Consider the following 20324-nt stretch of genomic DNA (forward strand, 5'->3'; position numbering starts at 1 on the left):
ATTTCATCCGAGTGAGTTGAAATTTGGTACATTGTGCTAGTATATGGTCGTTAACAACCATGCCTAACTAGGTCCATATCGGTCTATAGTTATATATGGCCCTCAGATAAATCGATCCCCAATCACACAAAAATTGGTCCATATCAAGTTCATAATTGTATATAGCCCCCATATAAGCGACCCCCATATTTCAATTCTGGCTCTCTACGTACAAAAAGTCCATATCGATTCGTAATTATTTGTAGACTTAACTATACATAACTTTTTTGTCTAATATATACCATGTATGGACTAAATCACAATTTAGAAAACGATGTTAAGAAGTTTTAAGATACCACAACCCAAGTAATTCGATTGTGGATGATAGTCTTTCGTAGAAGTTTCTACACAATCCATGGTGGTGGGTACATAAGATTCGGCCTGGCCGAACTTGCGGCCGTATATACACCCTCAAAAAAAATCGCTTCTTTAACATATGTTCCAAACATATTTTGCAGGAAGCACATATATTATTGCATACTGCCGAAACATTAATATGTTTGTTTTATGTGAACATATTATATGTTTGGAAGCATTTTGAGCCAAAAATATTATATGCTTGGAAGAATTTTTCCCAAACACGATTGTGCTCATTCCCTAACATACTCGTAATTTTCACTTCCACGAAATTTTTTAGTTATTGGCACCTTTTTCTGTAATACAAATAATGTTGAAGAAATTATTCACTTTTATAAATTTTTTAAATTTTACCTTTCGCCTGCACGGAGAATCGAACCGAGGACCATACAGTTTGTAAGCCAACACACTATCCACTGGGCTACGTAGCTGTTATAGTCACCAGTAGATAATTATCGTTTTAAGTTACATTTATATAGCATAGTTTGCAGCGCCCACGAGCCCATGCAAACATGACATTATTTAACAGAAACATACATTTGTTTGCCACGTGGAGCAGTGGTTAGCATGTCTGCCTTGCATGCAAAGGGTCGTGGGTTCAATCCCTGCTCCGACCGAACATTTTTTTTTTTAATTTACACATTTATATTTATACTATATTAATTTTTTTTTAAATGAAACTTCGAAATGTGCGCTATTAAAGATTTATAGTCAGTAACAGTGCTTGATATAAACGAAATTGACTGATTTTTGGATAAAATATTATTTTTTATTGCAAAAATAACAATCTTGTAATAAAAAACTGTTTTTGTACAAAACTTTAAAATTGGGAAGGAATTCAAAAACTAACAAAAGAAGAACGTGGAGTCGAGTATAAACATACATACATAATTTTATAATATAAACATAAATTTATTTAGGAGTGAACAGTTTTTTACTAGCATTTAACACCATCGCTCTAAAACTCCTTTTATTTTTCTTTAATAATTCATTTTATAGAAAATAATCTTTTTAAATTGTTTTAGCTGTAAAACTCGAACTTAATGCCCGCTTTTATATTTGATGGTGTCCGTCAACTCCTCGTGGACTACTTTTTAATAAAGAGGAACTAAAGTTCGTTTTTTTACATTTTACTGTGTTATTTTTCACTATTTTCTCCTTATTTCATTTTACTGTCCCAACTCTAAAAAGAGTATAGTGCCCTTTCGTTATTTTTATGAAGACCCCTGATTTCTTTTAACGAACCAAGAAAAAAATTGTGCCCATAATGCCCAAATTATAAACAAAACACATGTCCACACATACATAAAATGCTGCTCTCAAGGCGAAAACATAAGCTGTTTGTTTTTCAAATGTCTATTCTCTTGGTTCAGAATGTATATTCTCTTTATTCAAATTAAATAATATTTAGACTTAAACATATCAAATTTTTGGCCTTATCATAAAACAGTTTTCCGAAACAACATACAAGCGGTTTCACAGAAATTGTTCTCTTTTGACTCTTTTGCTGTGTTATATTGATATCTTTCGTCAACTCTCCCGGTTTCCATCTCTATTTCTCTCTATACTCTCTCTGTCGCTTTGAATAAAATATCACAACATATGTATGTTTAGTCGAAATTTGTAAATTTATATATGTTTATATTCACACATATGATTTTTATGAAACATTCATGCCCCAAACATAATATATTCTAACATATTAACATAGATGTCCCAAACATTTAGTGTTAGTTTAGGAAAATTACATGTTCGCACTTAAATATATTGTGGTTTAAAATCGTGCCCGAAACACATTTTGTTTATATCGGAACATATGAAAAACATATTTTTCTAACAGTGTACTTGTTTCTAATTCACGAGAGCACACAATTGTAAAGAATATTTTTAGATACCATATAAATTAGAAAATTCTTAAATAATGTGACACTTACCCCACGGTAAAAATTTTATTTAACTTTTGTTATCTGCAATGGTATAAGAAAATAGGAAAATTAAATCACCATACTCTAGTTAACATATTTGTTAAAATTTCAACAAATTTTAAACACTTATATATTGTCATAATTATTGATATCTACAGATATTTAAACTTCAAATGCCATTATATTTCTAATTCTATAAAACTATCCTAGTGAAAAATTTCCAACTACAAACAAAAATGTTTGTATTTCCAATTTATGTTATAAAGGGTTTAAAACAAGATATTTCGATAAAAATAGTTTGAGTAATTTTTAGTTGGCAACATTACATGATGTTAAAATACTCCGAAACTCCAAACTAATTTTATGCACTGCGCAATATAATAGGTATGTTATGTACAATATTTACCATCTAATACATGAAATGTCCAGTAACAACTATCATAATCAAATACTAAAAATATAAAACCACAATATTTCCAAAAGTAGCTTGAAGAAAACTAAACAATTTAATTAAATTAAAAACCAAGTTTTGCATGGTGGTTAGAGGCAAAATTTTCTATAGAAATAAAATTTTAACAAAGTTTTCCATAGAAATAAAATGTTGGCAAAATGTTCTATGGAAATAAAATGTTGGTAAAATTTTCTATAGAAATAAAATTTTGGTAAAATTTTCTATGGAAATAAAATTTTGGCAAAATAAAAATATTTTTTTTATAGAAATAACATTTTGACAACATTTTTTGGATTGGTATCTGGCGTTTTCTTTTCAATAGATTCCTAATCAATCAATTCTTCAGCAAAAAAAGCATCGCCAAAAAAGTAATGAAAATGTTCTTTTTGGATCCGGAAGTGGTGCAAAATTGACGCAGAAGCGATGAATTCAACATGGGCTTGTCATAGGACGGAAGTCCTCCATTTCAACAGCCGTTGCACTGAATTTGCATCACTTCTTTAGGTGTGATCCGAATTCAATGTTTTGGATGTGAATTACAAAATTCTGTGATATTTTGTCAAATAAAATTTTTTATAATTTTTAATCGATTCTAACGATTAATTAAATTCTAAAAATTCACAATTTTTTCAGATTGGAGTTAGCATTTTTTTCGACAAAATTTAAATGATTTGTACCATTTTATGAATTCTTACTCTGTTTTTAACCTCTTTGAAACAAAAAAAGTTAAAATTACCCATTAAAAGTATGAAAAAACCAAGTTGTAAAAAATTGAATTAAAAGAACTTCCTGGGTAGTTAAAATAAAGAACATCATTGGGAGTGCATCTGGAAGTGCTTTTAAAGTTGTGCCTTTGGAAGAACTTCCAAATGTTTTTGCTGGGTCCTCAATCTTTCATGCCCAATAAGCTCGTATTAAAATTTTAATAATAATATCCCAGCAAAAAAATTGGAAAAGCACTACCAACAGATGTACTTCCAAAGATGTTCTTTTAATTCAATTGTTTATAACTCGCTTTTTTCTTATTTTTAATGGGTAAATTTTTTTTTTCTTTCAAATTATTGAAATTTTGTCGAAAAAAATTCTAAATCCCTTCAAGAAGTATTTGGAATTTTTTTTAAATATTTTAATTCAAACATTGCGGACAAGCGTCAGAATGCATTAAAAATCATAAAAAAATTATAAAAATTATTTATTTGTCAAAATATGATAAAAATTTTGTAATTCTCATCCAAGACACTGAATTTTAATCACAGAGTAAAAAGTGATGCAAATCCAGTACAACGGCTGATATAAAGTAAATAATTTGGACGAATAAGCAGCTTGCATTGTCATCAGGCTAACATAAATAATAATAATAATAATTTTCTAATGAAAATAAAATTTTGGCAAAATTTTCTTTAAGAAATAAAACTTTGACAAAATATTCTTTAGAAAAATATTTTGACAAAATTTTCTATAGAAATTAATTTTTCACAATTTTTTTATGGAAATAAATTTTTGCAAAGTAAGAGTTTTTGTTTGGTATTTTTCCTCAAGCCAAATCGGTTTGTATGTGAATCATATATAATTATGAACCGATATCGACCAATTTGTACATGGTCGTTAGAGAGCATATACTCAATTATACATCGCATACCAAATTTCAACCGGATCGGATGAAATTTGCAAACCAAATTTAGTAGTTCGATATGACCCATTTGCAATGTCTTCCCATCTAACAGGTTGGCTAACAAAGAAAAACACATTTTTTTTGTCAAAATTCGTTTTTATTATTCAACATAGTTCCCTTCAAGAGCGATACAACGATTATAACGACCTTCCAATTTTTTGATACCATTTTCGTAGTACCCCTTCGGTTTTGCTTAAAAATAGGCCCCAGTTTCGGCGATCACCTCTTCATTGCAGCCAAATTTTTTACCTGCGAGTATCCTTTTGAGTTCTGAGAACAAGAAAAAGTCGCTGGGGCCAGATCTGGAGAATACGGTGGGTGGGGAAGCAATTCGAAGTCCAATTCATGAATTTTTGCATCGTTCTCAATGACTTGTGGCACGGTACGTTCTCTTGGTGGAACAACACTTTTTTTTCTTCTTCATATGGGGACGTTTTGCCGCGATTTCGACCTTTAAACGCTCCAATAACGCCATATAATAGTCACTGTTGATGGTTTTTCCCTTCTCAAGATAATCGATAAAAATTATTCCATGCGCATCCCAAAAAACAGAGGCCATTACTTTACCAGCGGACTTTTGTGTCTTTCCACGTTTCGGAGACGGTTCACCGGTCGCTGTCCACTCAGCCGACTGTCGATTGGACTCAGGAGTGTAGTGTTGGAGCCATGTTTCATCCATTGTCACATATCGACGGAAAAATTTGGGTGTACTACGAGTTAACAGCTGCAAACACCGCTCGGAATCATCAACACGTTGTTGTTTTTGGTCAAATGTGAGCTCGCGCGGCACCCATTTTGCACAGAGCTTCCGCATATCCAAATATTGATGAAAGATATGACCAACACGTTCCTTTGATATCTTTAAGGCCTGTTATCTCGATCAACTTCATTTTACGGTCATTCAAAATCATTTTGTGAATTTTTTTGATGTTTTCGTCGGTAACCACCTCTTTCGGGCGTCCACTGCGTTCACCGTCCTCCGTGCTAATTTCACCACGCTTGAATTTTGCATATCAATCAATTATTGTTGATTTCCCTGGGGCAGAGTCCGGAAACTCATTATCAAGCCTAGTTTTTGCTTCCACCGTATTTTTTTTTCTTCTGAAAACAGTATTTTATCAAAACACGAAATTCCTTTTTTTCCATTTTTTTTTTCACAATAACAAAAGTTGCTTCACAAAAGACGCTCTATCTCACAAACTAATTGACTTACAGACGTCAAATTTTGACACGAATCATTTGAAGGTTGGTACTATATAAAAATAATATACATTTAATACTAGCGACGCCATCTATGTGTCAGACCGGGGACTTATCAGCCAACCTGTTAAATCAATAACAACTACTTGCGCCAAGTTTCATGTGGATATCTTGTTTCGTTCGGAAGTTAGAATGATTTCAACAGACGGACGGACGGGTATCGTTAGGTCGACTCAAAATACATATACTTTTAGGGATCTTAGAACCCTATTTCGATTTGTCACAAATGAAATGACAAAGTTAATATACCCCGCATCCCACGGTGGAGGGTGGAGTTTTTATCTGTCCCTGTTTTGGTATATTAAAAACCTATTTGCGGATATAAAATACTATTAAATTTCCAATTTCAAGCAAATCGTATAAACCTTAAGGTGTCATTAAGGTGCCAAGTCATCATATCGGGAGAAATAAAGTTATTCGTTATGGAGTTCAAGCGTCATATTTGGCTAGAAAAATCATAGAATTGAAAAAACTCAGTTTATGGCAACTACCCTGTAGGATTTTGCATATGATGTCTCATTACTAACTACGACTTTCGTACAAAATTCTGCTGCATTTATAATTCAGAAACCTTGTAAGATTTTGTTCAACAATGCGTCGAACAAAATTATGCTTCCAACATCTTAAAACGCACCACAAGAAAAATTAAATTAGCAATCAGCATAAATGTCAACATCAATTATACATATACAAAATACTTCTTTTAATTGTATATAAGGAAAAAATATAATTCCTAAATTTGTTCTAATTTGTGCGTACATAATAATATTCTAGAAAATCTTTTGCATGGCCTATGGAGGAGCATTTCTTTTGCCTTCATTTTACTGCAGAACTAATTTAAATTAGACAAAAAACTCTTAAGGCACTTTAAGCAAATCAACCAGAGTGGATATTGAATTAAGTGCGTTTTTATTGTTTCTCTGGGCATTATGCGTAGATAACAAAGGAAAAAAACATTTCAAGCAATGATGCAGTGCAGCAATCATAAAATTCTACAACACACCATTTCAATCCTATGAAGAAACTAGAAGTATTTTTAGCGAGTAGTTAATCACATTCGAATTGAATGTCTGGATGGGGGGAATGTCTATCGGTATTTGCTGTACCCTATATCTTCCCTATGGAAAAACGTAAAGGTCTTTGAACCTATGACCCAAAGCGGAGGAGTTAAATTTGAACAATAGTAGCTTACATTGGATATGAAATAACAATACTGGAGAATTGACTCGTCGTCGAAATATTATTGCATATATTCAAATGAGCCGAGTAACGGCTATACTTGCAAGTTTGCGATTTCACAATCTAAATAACTACAATGGACATTTAACGCGACGCGTCTGACAACAACACGATATGGTAAAATTGTTTTTCCTTGTTATTCTCTTTAATTGTTTGTTTGCATTTTTGTTAATCAAAACAAAGAATAGCAGAAAGTACAAATATTAACAACAACAATGACATCCACAACAACAAGGCGATATTATAATGCGATCCAAAACTTTTGCTGAATCTGTTGAAATGAAACGAAGAGATCCAAATGCGGAATTATAAACGTGCGAGCCACTCGAATTCATTTTCTTAAATATTTATGATCAACACAAAGAAAATATTTTTCATTTTCATTTTCATTTATTTATTTATGTCTATGGATTACATAACCCTTACAGACTACGCATAATATTTCATTAAAATAATAGTAAATAATAAATAATAAAAAAAATGTAAATACAATAACCTTTAATGTATTAGGGAGTATAACAAATGTTTCAATTTATACTTAGTAAAAGTAAAATCCAAGAACTCGTTATAAGTATTAAAAAGTCTCATTGCCTTAGTTAATGGCTCATTTGTAGCATAAGAAGTAGAATGTGTATTTATATGAAAAGGGTAATAGTACCGAAGAGAACGAGGTGGCGTATTGAAATTAATAAGATGCAAAAGTTCTGGACAATCAATAGAAGAACTTACAATTCCTTGCAAGAATACCAACGAATCAATCTCTCTACGAGAGCGCAAAGACTGCAACGAAATCAATGCACATCTACTCACATACGATGGCATTGGATGTGAAAAATTAAGGGATTTCAAAGCAAATTTGACGAATTTCTTCTGTACACTTTCAATGCGATTAATATGCTTCAAAGCATTAGGGCTCCAAACAAATGAACAGTACTCTAACTTAGAACGAACATAAGCACAATACAAGATCTTCTTGGTATACGGGTCAGCAAACTCATCAGCATTCCTTCGAATAAAATATAGACTAGAATACGCTCTAGGAATAATATAATTCAAGTGATCCGAAAAATTCAATTTAGAATCAAAAACAACTCCTAAATCCAATTTTCCATTCACAGATTCTAACAATTGGCTACATATAGTATAATCAGATATAACAACATCCCTACATCTATGAAATACTAATTTCTGGCATTTTTTAAGATTAAGTGGAAGCCCATTAACCAATGTCCAGAAAGACAATCTATCTAGATCCTCCTGCAATTTAATTACATCAACAGAGTTCCTTATGCAACTAAAAATTTTTAAATCATCTGCGTACAATAGATAATTGGAATGGAGAAAACAACTAGAGACATCATTAATATAAATATTAAAAAGTAACGGCCCAAGGACACTTCCCTGTGGTATTCCAGACTTCAGAACATAAGACTGGGAATAGCAACCTTCACAGTCTACAACACACATTCGGGATGACAAATAAGACCTTAACCAACACAACAATTCATATTGAAAACCAATTTTAGATAATTTATGTAATAGGAGATTATGAGGAACTTTATCAAAAGCCTTAGCAAAATCAGTATATATCGCATCAATTTGACGCCCTTTTTCAAAATTCGAAATGCAAAACTGTGTGAAAACCGCCAAATTAGTAACTGTTGACCTACCATGGAAGAATCCATGTTGTGCAGGACTTATGTAAGCCCTAAGCATAAATAACAATTTATCATTAACAATATGTTCTATTAGTTTGGCAACATTAGATAATTTAGATATAGGTCTATAGTTTGTTACATTACTCTTCTGACCCGATTTATAAACAGGAACTACAATAGTATACTTCCATTTCTGCAAGAAAAAACCAGACTTCAATGATTTAGAAAAAATAATCTTTAAGGGCAATATTAAAGATCTTGAGCATTTCCTTAGTAGAAACGATGAAAGTCCATCAACATCATTACGAAAAGATATTGAAAGTTTATCAATAGCCGCCAGGACATCATTATCATCAATACAAATCTTAGAAAGATTATCACAAGAAGAAATATCAGTAAAATTAGCTTCATCGAATGTTATCAAATTTTCATTGAAGTTCGACATGAAAAATTTTCTGAAAAGTTCCGCCGATTCATACATCGAATTAGAAGACACGCCGTCGAAGGCAACAGTAGCAGGAATAGATGAAATACCTCTTTTCGACTTTATAAAAGACCAAAACCGTTTTGGATTACTTTTAATAGAATCATTATAACCCAAAATATACTGGTTATATAAAAATTTGTTCAAAAAATTAAATTCTCTACTATAATGGTGATACATTTCCTTATCGCCTTGAGCATTACTAGACTTAAATTTATTATAATATTTATTTCTAAGATTCTTTAACCTTTTCAAACCTCTGGTGTACCAAGGGAGCCTATGCACCCTAGGCTTAGCTCTAGGAACATTGTCCAACAAAATATTATTGACAATACCAAGAAAAGTCTCATAACAAATAGCAACAATATTACTGTCCAATATAGAAACCCAATCCACAGTTTCAAAAATTCTGTTTAGCATATGGAAATCACAATTATCAAAATTGTAACCTCTATCACGACTCTCTTGCACAGGTACATATTGATAGAAATCTATCAGCAAATTTAATGCCATGTGATGATTATTAGGTGGAGCAAGTGGAAAAACACATTCCAAAACTGAACTGACCAAATCAGCACTCACAAATATCAAATCCAGCATCTTCAATAATTTATTGAACACACCGTTTATCTGATGCACATCCAGACTGAATAGAGAATCTAAAAAGTAAATTTCATAGTCCTTATTGACATTAGACGGCATATAGTACTCAGCATCATAAGCCTTAGACCAAACCACAGAACTCAAATTAAAATCTCCTACGTAACAGCATCTATCAGAATCTAGCATACAATCAGTAAAATGTAAAAAGTTTTGAACATGGCCTCGATATAAAGTTTCAGAAGAGTTAGGAGGAATGTAAGAAGCACAAATAAATAATCGTCCATTCAATGTATCAACAATAACTGACAATTGGTCAAAAATTAAATTCCCATCTTCTAAAGGAACAAGCTTGGAAGTGATATATTTTCTTACCGCTATCAATACACCACCTCCTCTACTACATCCAGTAGTTACACTATCTCTATCTTTTCTATAAACAGTAAACAAGTTAGGATTAAAAAACTCATTATCATAAAATTCACTTGTCAACCAAGTTTCAATTATAACATAAATATCAAAATCACATTGCGATGTGAAACAACTAAACAAAGATGATTTAGTTCTCATTCCGGAGACATTATGATAATAAATACTTAACGAGTTAGATCTCAGATTACATCCTTTGATGACTTTTTTGCACGAAAATCCTTAAAAGGCCTAACTTTAACATTTGTTGTCCACAGTTGTGGCTTAAACAAATCAGAATAATAGACTGGGGAGATTCCAAGTTTAAAATTGATAAATTTTAAATCATTAATAGACACATCTTTTTTAACCAACTTATAGCAAGACAAATTACTTTTATCTATTTTCAAATATTTAGCTACATATTCAATTATATCATTCTCCGTTACAGTCGATTTAAATGCAGACAAGTGTACCCATCTTCTCTTAACTACTACATCAAGCTCACAATTAGTATTATCACCAACAACAACGCCAATATTTCTATTACGTCTCTTCGTTACATTCACAGGCAAAGCATCATTTAAAACAGATGGGAGCTTATCAACCTTAGATACAGGAACAACATTTCCAAGTTGCATATTATCTACAGCATAATCTTCAATAGCTTCTCTGTTATAAGGCATTCTCACATTCTCTGTCATAGTCACATCAGCAGCAACAACATCATTGGACCCAACATTAGAGATAACATAATTCTGTTCCCTTGTTGTAGTCTCAACAGTCATAGGCACATCAGCAGCAGCAGCAACAACATCATTGGACCCAACATTAGAGATAACATAATTCTCTTCCCTTGTTGTAGTCTCAACAAAACTCAAAGCTTTATCAGCAGCAAGAGTAACTCCATTTAGATTAGGAGATAAACTCAATTCATTACTTACTCTCAGCGAGAGCGGAGGAGAACTATTGGATAACATACTATTACGATCCAAACAGGTTTTCTCAGATAACTGAGCCACTTGTGAAGTATTGTTATCCAAGTTATTATTAATAAACTTAGATAACATGCGTTTCATTTCTTGTAAGTCATAAGACATAAGGCTTATTTTTTTCAACAAATCACTTGACGCATGCAGACAATTGTCACAATTGTATACTATATTATCAAATTCTGCAAGAGCAGAAATAACTTTATCATTATCAACATTTGCACAAAGTTTATGAAATTTTCTTTTACAAACAAGGCAAACTATTTCACAGTTCATTTGAATAGTTTTAAAGCATTTTGAACACATATAACTATGCGGCTGCATTTTATACACAACTGATCAGAACGAGTGACACTAGCTGACTCTAGCTGACTCTCACAGTGGGATACCTGGAAACATTTTTTTTTAAACTATTGTAGATTTAAAGTGCTGATGAATTTAAAATTTTAGTCCTCGAGCATTTTTGTTGTTCCGAAAATAAAATTAAGTTTTATGCAAAAAATGCATGGTAATTTTGTATACAGTTTATAAAGACCATAGGAAAAGGTTTAGGCTATACTGATTCTAGATTATTTTTTTTTTTCACATTACTCCCACTGTGTTCGTTCAATTCTTTTTAAATAGGACACACTCATATCAGATATGTTATAGTGAGTGAGTAACTAATACAAAATTTGCAATTTTAATATGTTTGAATGACAACATTTTTGTGAGTATTTAAATTACGCAAATTTCGTCGAACTTGAAAAACACAATGTCACTTTTTTATACTATGTTCTTGAATTTTTTCTTGCACTTTTCTCTTAATCTGGATTTTTATTTAGACGCAATGTGTAATAACGATAATTGCATAGTGTGTGTATGTAATTACTGCTATGTTACAGAATGGAGAAAGTGAATATATTTTACAGCCACAAAAATTTTTTAAATGTTGTGTAATATTCTGCACTCAGTAATTTTTGAAGGTTACACGCAGAGAAGGAATATGACCATTCCAAACATATTTCAAGAGCAAAATGTTATTTTTGGACGGTGAACATGGAACATGGAAGTTTAACAAAATTTTCTATAGAATACAATTTTTACAAATTTTCTATAGAAATACAATTTTTACAAAATTTTCTATACAAATACACTTTTTACAAAATTTTCTACGGAAATAAAATTGTGACAAAATTGTATATAGAAATAAAATATTGACAAAATTTTCTATAGAAATAAAATCTTGACAAAATTTTCAATAGAAATAAATCTTGTCAAAATTTTCTGTAGAAATACAATTTTGATAAAATTGTCTATAGAAATAAAGTTTTGACAAATTTTTCAATAGAACTTAAATGTTGACACAATTTTCTATAGAAATAAAATTTTGAATAAATTTTTGAATTTTTATAGAAATAAAATCTTGAAATTTTTTTGAAAAAAAAACAAAATTTTGATAACATTGTCTATAGAAATAAAATTTTTAGAAAATTGTCTATAGAAATAAAGTTTTGACAAAATTTTCTATAGAAATAAAATTTTCGAAAAAAATAAAATTTTGACAAATTTTTCTGTAGAAATACAATTTTGAGAAAATTGTCTATAGAAACAAAGTTTTGACAAAATTTTCTATAGAACTAACATTTTGACAAAATTTTTTATAGTAATAGAGTTTTGAAAAAATTTTCTATAGAAATAAAATTTTGACAAAATTTTCAGAAAAATATAAAATTTTGAAAAAATTTTGTATAGAAATACAATTTTGAGAAAATTGTCTATAGAAATAAAATCTTGACAGAATTTTCTATAGAAATAAAATTTTGGCAAAATTTTATAAAGAAATAAAATTTTAACAAGATTTTCTGGAAAAAAATAAAATTTTGATAAAATCTTCTGTAGAAATACAATTTTGAGAAAATTGTCAATAGAAATAAATTTTATAAAAAATTTTCTATATAACTAAAATTTGGACAAAATTTTCTGTAGAACTAATATTTTGACATTTTCTATCGATATAAAATTTTGACAAAATTTTTACAAAATTTTCTATAGAAATAAATGTTATGAAAAAATTTTCTGTAGAAATACAATTTTGAATTGTCTATAGAAATAAAGTTTTGTCAAAATTTTCTAAAGAACTAAAATGTTGACAAAATTTTCTGTAGAACTAAATTTTTGACAAAATTTTCTATAGATATAAAATCTTGACAAAATTTTTAAAAAATTTTCTATAGAAATACATTTTTTTACAAAATTTTCTATACAAATACACTTTTTACAAAATTTTCTGCGGAAATAAAATTGTGACAAAATTGTATATAGAAATAAAATTGTGACAAAATTGTATATAGAAATAAAATTTTGACAAAATTTTCTATAGAAATAAAATCTTGACAAAATTTTCTATAGAAATAAATCTTGTCAAAATTTTCTGTAGAAATACAATTTTGATAAAATTGTCTATAGAAATAAAGTTTTGACAAATTTTTCAATAGAACTTAAATGTTGACACAATTTTCTATAGAAATAAAATTTTGACAAAATTTTCTATGGATATAAAATTTTAACAAAATTTTTTATAGAAATAAAATTTTGACAAAATTTTCTATAGAAATAAAATCTTGAAATTTAAAAAAAAAAAAAACAAAATTTTGATAACATTGTCTATAGAAATAAAATTTTTAGAAAATTGTCTATAGAAATAAAGTTTTGACAAAATTTTCTATAGAAATAAAATTTTCGAAAAAAATAAAATTTTGACAAATTTTTCTGTAGAAATACAATTTTGAGAAAATTGTCTATAGAAACAAAGTTTTGACAAAATTTTCTATAGAACTAACATTGTGACAAAATTTTTTATAGTAATGAAGTTTTGAAAAAATTTTCTATAGAAATAAAATTTTGACAAAATTTTGAGGAATATATAAAATTTTGAAAAAATTTTGTGTAGAAATACAATTTTGAGAAAATTGTCTATAGAAATAAAATCTTGGCAGAATTTTCTATAGAAGTACAATTTTTAAAACATTGTCTATAGAAATAAAGTTTTGACAAAATTTTCTATGGAACTAAAATTTTGACAAAATTTTCTATAGAAATAAAATTTTGAAAACGTTTCTGAAAAAAATACAATTTTGATAAAATTGTCTATAGAAAAAAAACTTTTACAAAATGTTCTTTAGAAATAAAATTTTGACAAAATTTTCTGAAAAAACTAAAATTTTGACAAAATTTTTGAGAAAATTTTCTATAGAATTAAATGTTGACAAAATTTTCTGAAAAATGAAATTGTCTATAGAAATAAAATTTTGACAAAATTTTCTATAGAAATAAAATCTTGAAAAGGTTTCTGAAAAATAAAATTTTGATAAAATTGTCTATAGAAATAAAACTTTGTCAAACTTTTCTATAGAAATAAAGTTTTGACCAAATTTTCTATAGAACTAAAATTTTGACAAAATTTTCTATAGAAATAAAATGTTGACAAAATTTTCTATAACATAGAAAAAAAATCTTGAAAAATTTTCTGAAAAAAAGGTTGATAAAAATATTCTTAGAAGTAAAATTTTGAAAAAAAAAATCTTTTACAGAAATAAAATCTTGACAAAATTTTCTATAAAAATAAAATTTTGACAAATTTTCTATAGAAATAAATGTTTGATAAAGTTTTCTATAGAAATAAAAGTTTGATAAAGTTTTCTATAGAAATAAAATTTTGACAAAATTTTCTACGGAAATAAAATCTTGACAAAATTTTCTGTATAAATAAAATTTTGACAAAATTTCCAATAGATATAAAATTTTGACAAATTTTCTATAGAATTAAAAGTTTTATAAAGTTTTCTATAGAAATAAAATTTTAACAAAATTTTCTTCGGAAATAAAATATTGACCAAAATTTTCTGTAGAAATAAAATTTTGACAAAATTTCCTATAGAAATAAAATCTTGACAAAAATTTTTGCAATAAAAAAAATTATGATAACATTGTCTATAGAAATAAAATTTTGAGAAAATTTTCTATAGAAATAACATATTGAGAAAATTTTCTATAGAAATAAAATTTTGTGAAAATTCCCTAAAAATAAAATTTTGCGGATATTTTCTATACAAATAAAATTTTTCCAATATTTTCTATAGAATTAAAATTTTGCAAACATTTGCTATAGAAATAAAATATTGAAAAAAAAAACTTTATATAGAAATAAAATTTTGGGAACATTTTCTATAGAAATAAATTTTAACGAAACATTCTATAAAAATAAATAAGATTTTTTTGTTTGGTAGTTTTTTTGGTAAAATTGTCTCTAAATTTTGGAAGATTATTTTTAGCTGGAGTAGTAACCCTGATCACAGTACGTTTTTACAGTGAAACGGAAATAGCGTACATTAGGTTAGACTGAAAAACAATGTTTAATTAACTCGCCCAGGATTTCCATCACGTAATGTTGAAAGAGTTTAATAAAGAATTACATCTGCTGCACTTACAAAAATTCGTTACTAAAAATCTCATGCACGAATATTGATAAATTGCACTTAAATATTTATTATAATACATTAATCGGGATTTAAATACGTATATAATGCGTTACATATATAATATGTTACAAACTTTATAAATATGTCATTATTATAATAAACAAAGATGAAACATCAGTTTTACTAAAATGGGCAGAATTACTCATATGTTGTTGTTTTATGATTATTTATCTTGGTATTTAATGTGAACTAATAACTTTATGAAAACAAAAGAAATTTATATACAGTATAGCGCAAAAGTTTTATCATAAAACAATTAGTAAATATTATTAATTTTTTTTACAGTTTATAAATGTTGATTGCATCGAATTTATTCTAAAATTCATTATATTCGCCACTGTCATTATTACTATAATTATGAATGAATGAATTGTCACAAGTAGGTTAGGTATAGTGGCAGTCCGATATATCAAGCTCACTTAGACTATTCAGTCCGTTGTGATACCACCGTGGTGAACTTCTCTCTTATAACTGAGTGCTGCCCGATTCCATGTTAAGCTCAATGACAAAGGACCTCCTTTTTATAGCCGAGTCCGAACGGCGTTCCACATTGCAGTGAAACCACTTAGAGAAGCTTTGAAACACTCAGAAATGTCACCAGCATTACTGAGGTGGGATAATGCACCGCTGAAAACTTTTTGGTGTTTGGTCGAATCTTGGTTTGAACCCACGATGCAAGGCGGGCATGCTAACCATCGCACCACGGTGGGTATGTATTATATGGTGCAACTAATGGTCCATATATTGCAGCATTACCTTAAATAGCTCTTCAGTTTATACGAAAACAGTTTCACAGCTTTTTAAGTTAAATGATAAAAATTCATCCGTCCATCCGACTGAATAACTGACTTGTTTACATATTTGTTTTTCAGTCTGTATAGTTAGTTTTTAGTGTATATTTATTTTCCCATTTTGTTGCCTGTGTGTTTCATGTATAGATTTGCTTTTATTTAAAAAAAAATAAGCACACTTCATCATGAAAATGATTTACCACAATGAAAAATGACTAATTCGAACATACATACATTTCTGTGGTAAGTATTCTTGGGGTAGATATGAAATATCTGTGTTATTTATTCACAAAAATCCTGGAATGTGTAGAAATACGATTTATAAATAGAACATTTTATTTTCTTCCTTTTATAACACATTCAAACATTGGTTTACGACCATCAATAACCACACAGAAAAAGCCGTTGTTAAACTAATACTACATTAACTTATTTTTATTACAAAGAAAAAATATTTTATTTTAGTTAGTTTAAAATTTTTAAGAAAATGTTTCCTAGCCCAATGAATTTTTTGTTATTTCAAGTATGTCTCATAAATTTTATGAAATGAAATTCTCCTATGTTATAAGAGTAAATAATCCGAATTTATGATAAGTAGTGCACTGATTGCCTCCAAAAATTGTTAATTGCTTTTAAAGAACATTTTTAGTTTAAAAAGGAACACTTCGTTTGTCTAAAAGTTAATCGTTAGTTAAGAAAACTCTTCTATCAGTTTAGTTAACCTAATGCTCTAAACCAACCATGTTCAACCGCATTTGATACAAAAAAGAAGAAAAATTTTAACTAAACCATAAGAATTTCCAAGAATTAAACAAGAGTTAAATTGGTTGTAGTCCAGGGTACGGTGTTTGAGTTTTTTTTTTTCAAAAAAAAAACTACAGTTACAAAAATTCATTACTAAAAATATCATACACGAATTTATTTCCAAAAGTTGTATTTTTTTGTAAGAAATTGGCAGACTAAAGTGTATGTTTGTTTTAAATAAAGTTTATATACATCAGCTTGTGGACGTCGAAAACTATGCTTTATAAATGTAACTGCTTGACTGTATTGGTTGCTTGTGCGTTAAAGAATATATCGATAATTGTCTGTTGATAACAATAACAGCTACGTAGCCCAGTAGATAGTGTGTTGGCTTACAAGCTGTATGGTTCGCGGTTCGATTCTCAGTCGAATAAAATATAATCGTATAATTTCTTCTAGATTGTTTGTATTACAGAAAAATGTGCTGAAAAGTAAATAAACCAATTGGAAATGAAAATTATACGAGGAAAGATGCAATTAGCTATAAAATTAAAAAAAAATGGTTTGAGTTAGCCTTTGTTAAATGGTCTTCACATTCTGTAAAATAGTCAACGTTTATAACAAAAGGTCTATTGTTTTCATCCAAACAAACTTCTTTACAGCGACAAGCAAATGGTAAACGATATTTGTTTGTCTAAAATTTCATTTGGGAGGAGAGAAATATTTGTTTTTTGTATACCAAAAAATTTTAGAACCAATGTTACATGTTAAATTGAAAAAAATATTAAATTGAAGCAAATTGTTGATTATTTCTTGGAGAGTTTAAATTCTAGCGGATATACTTTTTTGTTGTATTTTCCATATGAAACTCTCAATTTAAGTCTATAGTTTTCTAACAACTCCATGTTAAGAGAACTAACATAAAGAGATTCATCGAAGAATAACCAACTTTTTGTTTGTCCAACAAAAACGTGTTTAGATTTTATAATCAGGTACGATGACATGCCCATACAACATTCCATTCTTAATGTATTTCTAATACATACATATGCATTTACACGTACAAAAATTTACATTGTTCATATAGAGTATCAACGAATCATATATGAGACATCCCATAAAAATTAAATTAAAATTATTATGTTTATGGTTCAGTAAATAGATCATCCCTAGTAAAAAGGAGATATTTAAGATATTTATTAAATATTTGCCAACTCTCTTCTGCCTTAAGACCCTATCAGCCAAAGCTTACAATTATATAATTAATATAATTTTATTGTAAATGTAATTAATCGATAAATAAATAAATATTACTTGAATATGTATATAGAATTCAAGAATTCAGAATTAACATTCAATTCATAGTAAAAAAAGCTTCTTAATTTAAATCAAACTTTAAATCATGTATGCAACATCAAAATACTAGGCAGTATTGAAGGATTGAAAATCTCACTCAAAGATACGTTTACTGAAAATGTCTTCCGTTAATTTAAGATCAATTCGCCTTTAATGAAAAACGGTGAATTTAAAGACAAGTGTTCTACACAAAAAATTAAATTGTTTTATAGGAAAAGAAAAATTAACTACCTCGTGCGAAAATTGAACTAAATTGTACTCCATATGTTGAGATTTTTTATTTTAATTTAATTTTTCATTTTCAAAATAAGTTCGTTATCGTTAGATTAACTGCGGACTTTTTTCAGTTTAAGTTTAACCAGCACCAATATTTAAATAAATTTTCTTTCTTTGAATTGTCTTTATATCAAAACAAGAATATATGGCCGTAAGTTCGGCCAGGCCGAATCTTATGTACCCTCCACCATGAATTGCATAGAAACTTTTACGAAAGACTGTCATCCACAATCGAATTACTTGGGTTGTGGTATCTTAAATCGTTTCCGAAATTGTGAGTTAGTCCATACGTGGTATATATTAGACAAAAAATGTATGTGTAGATAAGACTACAAATAATTACGAATCGATATGGACTTTTGCACGGTACGTAGGGAGCCAGAATTAAAATATGGGAGTCGCTTATGTGGGGGCTATATACAGATATGAACTTGATATGGAACAATTTTTGTGTGATTGGGGATCGATTTATCTGAGGGCTATATATAACTATAGACCGATATGGACCTAGTTAGGCATGGTTGTTAACGGCCATATACTAGCACAATGTACCAAATTTCAACTGACTCGTATGAAATTTGCTCCTCCAAGAGGCTCCAAAACCAAATCTCGGGATCGGTTTATATGGGGGCTATATATGATTACACTCTTAGAAAAATATGTTTTTCATATGTTCCGATATAAACAAAATGTGTTTCGGGTACAATTTTAAAACACAATATATTTAAGTGCAAACAAGGAATGTTCCTAAACTTACACTAAATGTTTGGGACATCTATGTTAATATGTTAGAATATATTATGTTTGGGGCATGAATGTTTCATAAAAAATCATATGTGTGAATGCAAACATATATAAATTTACAAATTTCGACTAAACATACATATGTTGTGCTATTTTATTCAAAGCGACAGAGAGAGTATAGAGAAGGAAATAGAGATGGAAACCGGGAGAGTTGACGGGAGAGTCCACGTGTCAAACAAATGTATGTTTCTGTTAAATAATGTTATGTTTGCATGGGCTCGGGGGCGCTGCAAACTATGCTATATAAGTGTAACTTATAACGATAATTATCTACTGGTGACTATAACAGCTACGTAGTCCAGTGGGTAGTTTGTTGGCTTACAAACTGTATAGTCCTCGGTTCGATTCTCCTTGCAGGCGAAAGGTAAAATTTAAAAAATTTATTAAAGTGAATAATTTCTTCAACATTATTTGTATTACAGAAAAAGGTGCCAAGAACTAAAATATTTCGAGGAAGTGAAAATTACGAGTACGTTAGGCAATGAGCACAATCGTCTTTGGGAAAAATTCTTCAAAGCATATAATATTTTTGGGCTCAAAATGCTTCCAAACATATGATATGTTCACATAAAACAAACATATTAATGTTTCGGCAGTATCCAATAATATATGTGCTTCCTGCAAAATATGTTTGGAACATATATTAAAGAAGCGATTTTTTTTTTGAGGTTGTATGGACTGATATGAACCACTTTTGGCATGGTTGTTAAATATCATATACTACCACCACGTACCAAATTTCACCCAG

At 29.1% G+C, this 20324-nt stretch overlaps 1 protein-coding gene across 2 annotated transcripts in view; it reads right to left on the bottom strand.

The window, feature by feature from the left end:
- The window catches only part of RhoGAP15B (RhoGAP_ARAP and RA_ARAPs domain-containing protein RhoGAP15B), a 100471-nt gene that overhangs the window by 53592 nt on the left and 26555 nt on the right, over window positions 1-20324 (bottom strand). Inside the window, exon 2 of one of the 2 annotated variants that reach the window (XM_075298136.1) lies at window positions 2332-2363. The gene's annotated coding sequence lies outside the window, so the exon portion shown is untranslated. Of the gene's footprint in view, window positions 1-2330; window positions 2364-20324 lie in introns of both variants that reach the window. The other variant, XM_075298137.1, reaches the window with a different exon arrangement.

Source organism: Haematobia irritans, chromosome 3 (genome assembly GCF_050003625.1).
Source record: "Haematobia irritans isolate KBUSLIRL chromosome 3, ASM5000362v1, whole genome shotgun sequence".
Classification (NCBI taxonomy): domain Eukaryota; kingdom Metazoa; phylum Arthropoda; class Insecta; order Diptera; family Muscidae; genus Haematobia; species Haematobia irritans.